The sequence below is a fragment of the Thalia democratica genome, unplaced genomic scaffold, assembly GCF_965202585.1.
Source record: "Thalia democratica unplaced genomic scaffold, ktThaDemo2.hap1.1 HAP1_SCAFFOLD_968, whole genome shotgun sequence".
Lineage (NCBI taxonomy): Eukaryota > Metazoa > Chordata > Thaliacea > Salpida > Salpidae > Thalia > Thalia democratica.
The window spans coordinates 15,001-25,000 of NW_028139905.1; the positions used below are offsets into that span (position 1 = coordinate 15,001).

The following is a 10,000-nucleotide window of genomic DNA, read 5'->3' on the forward strand; positions in this document are numbered from 1 at the left end:
TAAAAAAGTGGTTTGACCAGTTTGAGATATCGAAAAAATAATGGCACCATCTTGTAGAGTACAATTTTCTGAGTTAAAATTAATACAATTAGTCTTTTATACTAAAACTTAAAAGTTTTTTTGTCCAAAAACAAATAAAAGCGTGGCTACTTGAAAAATCAAACGAAAATAAATTTTGCACTTTTGTATTGTGAGTCATAATAAGTTATTTACTGTTACCAACAGATACTAGCAAAAGCTTTTTAAAGTTTTGTATTAACTTAATGTATTTGTAATTACTTTTACTTAATAGAAACTATTGAATTACGTTTACTTAGTTTACTTTTGTATGTGTATTAAATATATAGCAATTTTGCTTGAACTTAAATAAAGATTATTAAACTATTAAAAGAAAACTATCAAAGTTTACTAACTCAAAAGCTAAATCTTAGTTATATTGTTATAAACATTTATGTTGTAATTTACTAATAACTAAATGAGTTTATTTCAAACAAAAAGAATTAAATAATGTTATGTTATGTCAAGCCTACTATATGAGGTATATAGGTATATAAGGTATACAAGCTTATGTTTGAAAGTTATAATAATTAAAATAAAAATAAATATTTAGTTGGTAAAATTTGTATTTAATATGCTTTGAAATTAGAGTTAGTATAGATGTTTTTTTTTAAATATAATAAATATAAGTATTTAGTTACTAATAATAAACTAAAATACCAATTTTGTAGTTATTACAAAAAAAAAAACTTATCTTACTTAAAGTTCACTGTAATTGAAACATTATACAAAAGCTTTATAATTATAAGCTTTGAATAATTCTATTTGAATAAATAATAGATTCATAACTATATTCATGTTTGCATATTTAAATTATAAAAAGTTAGTGTTTTGTGTATTGACTTTATGATTATTTTATTTTAGTAACTGTTAGTTTTATACTTTAATAAAAGAAATATGGTTAACAAGTAAGTTAAAAATGAAAGAAGCATAAAAAAACACACTAATTAACTGCTTATTCAATAGTTTGATTATTTAATTATTTTTCTGTTATATAGTTTAATCGTATTGTATAAAAAATACAGAGGTTTAAAGTAAGTTTGAATAAAAATAAAACAAAACATATAATATAAGCATTAGTTAAAATACATAGTTTTTTTTTCTAAAAAAATTTAATTCTTTAATAATAAGTAGTAATTTAAATAAAAAATAATACAAGTAAAGTTATACAATATATATACTATAGTTTGTCAAACTAGGCAAACACTACTAGGCAAAAAACAAACTAGGCAAAAAACCTACAAAGTAGGCCACCACTACAATCCTATGTTCCAACTGGAAATTCAATGAGATCGTTACTGTACTTGTGATGAACGTTGATAATCCCCAAGATTGTAAGTCGAAGGCCTTACCCAACCTAACCAGCGCACTGGTTTTCTTACAACTGAATTAATCAACATTTATTATTGAATATAATCATTATTGATAGATAGAGGAATGTTGACAATCAACAACAGATTGTAGGTCAAAGGCATTACTCGACCCAAGTACCCACAACCTAGATTGAACAACATTTATTAGATAGATTTGTTTAATGATAGATAGAGGAATATTGTCAATCCACAACAGATTGTAAGTCAAAGGCATTACTCGACCCAAGTACCCACAACCTAGATTGAACAACATTTGTTAGATAGATTAGTTAGATAGATAAATAGTACAGTATAATCTCAAAGAATTTGAAGCCCGAACATTGAACGATAGTGGTGTTTCGTGACGACTAGCGGGATTCGATCTTACAACCTTCTGCTTATGAGTCAGCTGATAAGACCACTGACCCACCGCGCCACGACAAAGATAAAGAAATATTTTGCTATATAAATAGGTTGATTTTTATAATTTTGTTATACAGTGTCAATTACAGTGAACTTCAAGTAAGATATACAACAGTATATATATTTCCGAGTCTGACTTTGAGTACTTTTTATATATTATTAACAAGATTTTTTAGGAGTAATATCTGTTTAGTTCTTTAATATATCTTTAAAATAATAATATTTTTTAAGGTGTTTAAAACTTTTAGAAGCTGTATGTAATGTCTTTTAGTTTAATAGTTCTTTTAAATTAGTAAAAAAAATAAACATGGTTGAGTTATCAAATTAAACAAAATAGAACGTCAAGTATTTAATTACTAAAATTAATTTAATTAAAAAAAAATCTCAGGTAATCTAAAATGTCAGGAATTATTTAAAAATAAATATAAATTTAAAACTTATTATATTGAAAAGATTGATGAATAATACTCTTGAATGTATGCAATGTTTGTATTTGTAATGCAATAACATAAATGGATAGATCAATGACAAATTGTAAACATATTGTATTATTTTATTTTACGATTTTATTTTATTTATTTAATAATTCAATAAACTTTACTTCTACTTTTCCTGGTCTTAGGTAATTTATAGATAACAATTATTTAAACAAACACTTTTGTACAGTTACAATACAGTTTTAGTACAGTTTGGGAGTAACTGTTGATTAAAAAAACAAAAAAAAAGTTAATTCAGGTTAAAATTTTATAAGGAATAATTTTAAAATATCAAATTGATTGTAAATCAAGTGCAAATAGGTTTTTTAAATAAACCGAAGGGTTTATAAAGGCTTGTAAACGCCTTCAAACGCCTACGACCATACCACACTGAGTACACCCCATCTCGTCCGATCTGGGAAGTTAAGCAGTGTCGGGCGTGGTTAGTACTTAGATGGGTGACCGCTTGGGAATACCACGTGCCGTAGGCCTTTGCTTTTTGAATTCATCTTTTTTGTACTATTTTTCTTTCTGACCTATTTATACTTATTACTCGTTTATTTACATTTCTTTAACGCTTAAAAGAAAAGAAAATTCTAGTTATTAGCAAACAAAAACCTTAGCCAATCAGATAACGTTATTTGCTGTTTGCTTATTTGCTGTTTAAACCAATTAGAGCGCTAAAAAAGTGGTTTGACCAGTTTGAGATATCGAAAAAATAATGGCACCATCTTGTAGAGTACAATTTTCTGAGTTAAAATTAATACAACTAGTCTTTTATACTAAAACTTTAAAGTCTTTTTGTCCAAAAACAAATAAAAGCGTGGCTACTTGAAAAATCAAACGAAAATAAATTTTGCACTTTTGTATTGTGAGTCATAATAAGTTATTTACTGTTACCAACAGATACTAGCAAAAGCTTTTTAAAGTTTTGTATTAACTTAATGTATTTGTACTTAGTTTAAATTAATAGAGTTTATTTGGTTTACTTTATTATGTGTATTGAATGTGCTAGTATCTAAAAATAAATACAACTAAAACAAAACAAACAAGGAGAGTACTTGAATAGAACCAACACAATTTACAGACCAGTTGTGTACTAAATTTAAAGAAATTCTGAATAGTGAATATGCAATTATTATTATAAGTTCAAAGTTCACTTTAATTTAAATTAATGTATTTTGTAAATTGGTTTTATTTAATACGATAGTAGTGAATTACTTTATTTAATTTACTTTAGTATGTGTTGTATAACTTTATTTAAACCAGAAGCAAAACGGGATTATACTTTCAATAAACTACACAATTTACAGACCAGTTGTGTACTAAATAAAAAGCTATTGTGAATGGTGAATATGCAATTATTATTATAAGTTTATAAGTTCACAGTTTACAAAAGCTTTAGAATTTAGTTACTATTTTGTTCATATTTGCATATCTAATTTATGAAAAGTTAGTGTTATGTGTATTGGCTTTTTAATTTCTTTATTTGTAGAACTGTTAGTTTTATATTCTAAAGAAACATTTTTAAATAAATATGTTTAACAAGTAACTTAAAAATGGAAGAAATATATTGTATATATTGAACTATTTATATTTATTCTAGCTATTTGCTTAGTGTATTTATTAATGTGATTATTTTATTTTGTTGTTTGTCTTATAGTTTAATCGTATTGTGTTGAAATATATATATAACAAATACAGAGGTTTAAAGTAAGTTTAAATGAAAATAAAATAAGACATATAGTTGAAATATAAGTTTAAAAAAATAGTTTTTTTTTTTTTTTTTTTCTTTGTTTGTTTGATTGTTTGTTTATTATATAATCGCGACGTGTCATTTTATTACTTTTAAGCATACTAAATATAATAATAGGTATAGTTATAGGAAAAATTCAATTAGTTTCTAATGTAATAAAAAAGTTTATTTCCACAAATAAATAAATACCTGAAAAATCAAATGAAAAATAAATTTCGCACTCCTGTATTGTGAGTCATAATAGGTTATTTACTGTTACCAACAGATACTAGCGAAGGCTTTTTAAAGTTCTATGTTAATTCAATGTATTTGTACTTAGTTTTATTAAAATGACAGTATTGATGGTTACGTTTATTAAGTATGTTTATTTAACGTTATGTAACTCAAGTAAAACCAGAAGCAAATAAGGAGACTACTTTCAATAAACTACACAATTTACATACCAATTGTATACTAAACTTAAAGCTATTCTATTTTATTCTTGATAGTTATTTTAAAGTTATTAAATTATACAAATGTATTTTGTAAAGTAGTTTTATAAAGTTACTATAGTTTATTTAACTTACTATAGTATGTGTTATATAATTTTAATTAAACCAGAAGCAAAAAGGGAGACTACTTTAAATAAACTACACCATTTATTGTTATATATAACTCTAATAAAACCAGAAGCAAAAAGGGAGACTACTTTAAATGAACTACACAAATTAAAAATATATTATTATTTATAAATCAATCGTGTTGTGTTTCAAAATACATTTTTCAAATAATGTTTTACAAGTATTTATCAGTTATTTAGTTTTCTTTTTATAGTTTAGCCGTATTGTTTTATTTATTTGTTATTATTTTTATTTAATTGTTTGCTTATTATATTTATCGCCATGTGCTTAAAAAATAAAACAACTATAAAGGTTAAAAAAGTAAGTTTAAATAAAAATAAAATGAAACATACAAAATAAGCTTATGATTTTTTATTATTATTATTATTATTATTATTATTTTTATTTTATTGTTTGTTTATTATATCTATCGCCATGTGCTTAAAAAATAAAACAACTATAAAGGTTAAAAAAGTAAGTTTAAATAAAAATAAAATGAAACATACAAAATAAGCTTATGATTTTTTATTATTATTATTATTATTATTATTATTTTTATTTCATTGTTTGTTTATTATATCTATCGCGATGTGCTTAAAAAATAAAACAACTATAAAGGTTTAAAAAGTAAGTTTAAATAAAGATAAAATGAAACATATAAAATAAGCTTATGTTTGATTTTTTTATTTTACTTTTATTAAATTGTTTGCTTATTATATTTATCGCGATGTGCTTAAAAGAATAGAACAAATACAAAGGTTTAAATTGTAAGTTTTAAATAAAATAAAATGAAACATACAAAATAAGCTTATGATTTTTTATTATTATTATTATTATTATTATTATTATTTTTATTTCATTGTTTGTTTATTATATCTATCGCGATGTGCTTAAAAAATAAAACAACTATAAAGGTTTAAAAAGTAAGTTTAAATAAAGATAAAATGTAACATATAAAATAAGCTTATGTTTGATTTTTTTATTTTATTTTCATTTAATTGTTTGTTTATTATATTTATCGCAATCTGCTTAAAAAAATAAAACGAGTATTAAGGTTTGAAAAGTAAGTTTAAATAAAAATAAAATAAAAATATAAAATAAGCTTATGTTTTTTTTTTTTTTTTTTTTATTATTATTATTTTTATTCAATTTTTTGTTTATTATATTTATCGCAATGTGCTTAAAACGATAAAACAAATATAAAGATTTAAAAAGTACGCTTAAATAAAAAATAATACAAATAAAGTTTATTTATAATAAATATATATATATTTAAAACATTAAAAAAAGTAGTTTATACATATTTTTTTTTATTTATTTCTTTTAAACATATTAAATAAAGTATAAAAAAGTATTAAAACATTTAAACGTAGCATAAATAAGCTTAAAACATTAAAATAATCGAAAAGAAACAAAGAAATTGAAAAAAATCGGAAAAAATCGGCAAAAAAAGTTCAACAGCAACATTTGAGCATCATACACGTATGCATTACTTTACACTAGTGAGAGAGACGTGTTTGTGCGTTCGGTCGACTTGACGAGAAAGCGGGCTTAAAGCATTACTGTTTAGCACCCGAGGCGCGGCTATTGCAGCGGCGGCGAACGTGCTATGTAAACGCATTGGAGCAGCGTATGAAAAACTACAAGCGTCCAGCGGCGGTAGGCTTATAGCTTTGCGAAGTCGTCGAGACGAGTAGCCGACGCAGGCAGGCACGGCTCGAGGCGGGTAACTGCAGCAGACAGATGGCGTGTTGCTGCTGACGAGTTAACCGGCAGAAGGCAAACGGTTGGTCGGGAGAAAGAACAGTCAGTTGTATAGCTGCATGCTGCAGTCGACGCGGGCTGGCGCTTTAAACAGCAAAAGGCCGGCGCCGACTTTCAGTAACGTTCGCAAGGCTTTTAAGCCGAGTGATAGAAAAGGTCTGTATTTATACAGTAAAAACGCTCAGTCGAGCAACGGGTTTAAACGCCCTCGGATAGTTATCTGGTTGATCCTGCCAGTAGTCATATGCTTGTCTCAAAGATTAAGCCATGCAAGTGTAAGTACGAGCTCACGTACAGTGAAACTGCGAATGGCTCATTAAATCAGTTATGGTTCATTTGATTGTACGCTTTTACATGGATAACTGTGGCAATTCTAGAGCTAATACATGCGTAAAGCGCCGAACTGACGTGAGGCGCGCATTTATCAGACCAAAACTAACCGGCTTTCGGGTCGTTACAATGGTGACTCTGGATAAGCTTGCGGATCGCACGGCCTAGTGCTGGCGACATCTCATTAAAGCAACTGCCCTATCAACTATCGTCGGTACGGTATCGGCCTACCGAGGTTGTAACGGGTGACGGAGAATCAGGGTTCGATTCCGGAGAGGGAGCCTGAGAAACGGCTACCACATCCAAGGAAGGCAGCAGGCGCGCAAATTACCCATTCCCGGCTCGGGGAGGTAGTGACGAAAAATAACAATGCAGACCTCGTACGAGGTCCTGCAATTGGAATGAGTACACTTTAAACTTTTTAACGAGTATCCATTGGAGGGCAAGTCTGGTGCCAGCAGCCGCGGTAATTCCAGCTCCAAAAGTGTATATTTAAGTTGTTGCGGTTGAAAAGCTCGTAGTTGGATATAGGGACGGCGAGGTTGGTCGGTCGAAAGGCTAGCACTGGCCTTGTTGTTCTTGTTGGTCGGTGCCTTCGCGGTGCTCTTAACTGAGTGTTGCGGTGGTCCGGCAAGTTTACCTTGAAAAAATTAGAGTGTTCAAAGCAGGCTTTACGCTTGTATAATGTTGCATGGAATAATGGAATAGGACCTCGGTTCTATTTTGTTGGTTTTCGGAGCACGAGGTAATGATTAATAGGAACGGACGGGGGCATCCGTACTGTGCCGTTAGAGGTGAAATTCTTGGATCGGCGCAAGACGAACGACTGCGAAAGCATTTGCCAAGAATGTTTTCTTTAATCAAGAGCGAAAGTCAGAGGTTCGAAGACGATCAGATACCGTCCTAGTTCTGACCTTAAACGATGCCGACTAGCGATCGGGCAGTGTCGAACTTAAGAACTGTCCGGCAGCTTCCGGGAAACCAAAGTCTTTGGGTTCCGGGGGAAGTATGGTTGCAAAGCTGAAACTTAAAGGAATTGACGGAAGGGCACCACCAGGAGTGGAGCCTGCGGCTTAATTTGACTCAACACGGGAAATCTCACCCGGCCCGGACACAGCGAGGATTGACAGATTGAGAGCTCTTTCTTGATTCTGTGGGTGGTGGTGCATGGCCGTTCTTAGTTGGTGGAGCGATTTGTCTGGTTAATTCCGATAACGAACGAGACTCTTACTTGCTAAATAGCTGCTCGACCCATTGGGTCGGAGACAACTTCTTAGAGGGACTAGTGGCGTTTAGCCACACGAGATTGAGCAATAACAGGTCTGTGATGCCCTTAGATGTTCGGGGCCGCACGCGCGCTACACTGACCGGATCATCGTGTGTTCCCTAGGCCGAAAGGTCCGGGTAATCCGTTGAACCCCGGTCGTGCTAGGGATAGGGACTTGCAATTGTTTCCCTTGAACGAGGAATTCCCAGTAAGCGCGAGTCATTAGCTTGCGTTGATTACGTCCCTGCCCTTTGTACACACCGCCCGTCGCTACTACCGATTGAATGGTTTAGTGAGGTCCTCCGATTGAGCCTGGTACGTGCGGCAACGCACTCGCCGGTGTTCGAAAAGACGATCGAACTTGATCATTTAGAGGAAGTAAAAGTCGTAACAAGGTTTCCGTAGGTGAACCTGCGGAAGGATCATTAACGAATCGAAATTTGATTTCAAGCGACGTCTCTTCTTCGAAGGGACCGAGCCCTGTAACTGTTATAGTTCGGTCGCGTTGCTTTCTGACAGCGGGAGTAATAATTCAGCACGCAAGTGCTGGCGCGGCCGCTTCTTTTTGAACACGATTTTTTGGTTGCATTGAGATTGATTAACACGAGAGATCTCTTAGCGGTGGATCACTCGGCTCGAGCGTCGATGAAGGACGGAGCTAGCTCCGAGAAGTAATGTGAATTGCAGGACACATTGAGCATCGATATTCTGAACGCGTATTGCGGCCTCGGGTAATCCTGGGGCCACGTCCGTCTCAGGGTCTTTAACACACCGATCCTTTCATTAGTTTGAAAGTGCCTGCGACTCGTTTCTTAATTAAGGAGCGTGTCGTCAAAGACAGCTGGTCTGGCGATTTCACAGCTGAAGCGTGAGCAGCCTGCTGGCCTCGGGTGAGGTAGCAACGACGGTAGGTGCTCGAGAATAAGTTAAGTGACTTCAAAAGGCCGACGTACAAAGCGCATGTACTTTTGTAGTACATCACTTTTGACCTGAGATCGGGCGGGACGACCCGCTGAACTTAAGCATATCACTAAGCGGAGGAAAAGAAACTAACAAGGATTCCCCTAGTAACGGCGAGTGAAGCGGGATAAGCCCAGCGCTAAATCCGAGCCTTTTTGGAGGGCGAGGAAATGTAGCGTATGGAATTCAGCATGCGGCGAACCAACGACTGCCCACGTTCTTCTGATCGAGGCCTTTTCCCAGAGCGGGTGTTAGGCCCTTGGCGGCGGTCGTAATTCGTCCTAGCGGTTTTCCCGGAGTCGGGTTGTTTGGAAATGCAGCCCTAAGCGGGTGGTAAACTCCATCTAAGGCTAAATACTGGCTCGAGACCGATAGCGAACAAGTACCGTGAGGGAAAGTTGAAAAGCACTTTGAAGAGAGAGTTAAAGAGTACGTGAAACCGCTTGGAGGCAAACGGAGGCGCCCATCGAGTCGCCGGACGTTTTCAGGCGCTGCGAGAGCTGTCCTACTGTTTGAGTGATCTTCGGAGACTCTTACGGTTGCGCTGGCGTCGCGGCGCTGCACTAGCGTTCGGCGAGGGCCGCGACCGGTTGCTGGGCTGACTTTGGTCGTTCGCAAGGTAGCTCTTCTTCGGAAGAGTGTTATAGGCGTTCGATTAGCTTCGGCTCGACCGAGGAGAGATTCCGCGTCGGTCTTCGGACAGGCTGCGTGTTGATCGCTGGAATACGGCTTTGGAAACTGCTCGCAGTCTCTAGAGTTTGTACAAGGCCTTCTTCGCGTTAGCGCTCAGACGCCAGGGGTCTGCGGCTTAAGCTGGCCACGTCTCCGACCCGTCTTGAAACACGGACCAAGGAGTCTAACACGCGCGCGAGGTGTTGGGCAGTACGAAACCCGAAAGCACAGTGAAGGCAAACGAGGCGAGATCCTTTCATTAGGCGCATCGCCGGCCGATCCCATAGGCCGCGTCCTAGGGGTCGAGCAAGAGCGTGCTTGTTGGGACCCGAAAGATGGTGAAC

At 33.8% G+C, this 10,000-nt stretch overlaps 4 non-coding genes across 4 annotated transcripts in view; all 4 read left to right on the forward strand.

Moving 5' to 3' along the window:
* The first annotated feature begins 2,680 nt into the window (after positions 1-2,680).
* On the forward strand, positions 2,681-2,799 carry LOC145847505 (5S ribosomal RNA). The gene has a single exon (XR_014371333.1). It is a non-coding gene; the product is annotated as a 5S ribosomal RNA (ribosomal RNA).
* A 3,845-nt stretch (positions 2,800-6,644) lies between these two features.
* On the forward strand, positions 6,645-8,452 carry LOC145847514 (small subunit ribosomal RNA). The gene has a single exon (XR_014371341.1). It is a non-coding gene; the product is annotated as a small subunit ribosomal RNA (ribosomal RNA).
* Positions 8,453-8,634: 182 nt separating this feature from the next.
* Positions 8,635-8,787, forward strand: LOC145847507 (5.8S ribosomal RNA). The gene has a single exon (XR_014371335.1). It is a non-coding gene; the product is annotated as a 5.8S ribosomal RNA (ribosomal RNA).
* A 222-nt stretch (positions 8,788-9,009) lies between these two features.
* LOC145847518 (large subunit ribosomal RNA) overlaps positions 9,010-10,000 on the forward strand; it is a 3,627-nt gene continuing 2,636 nt past the window's right edge. The window contains exon 1 of the ribosomal RNA XR_014371345.1: positions 9,010-10,000. This exon is cut by the window's right edge and continues 2,636 nt beyond it. This is a non-coding gene — a ribosomal RNA (large subunit ribosomal RNA).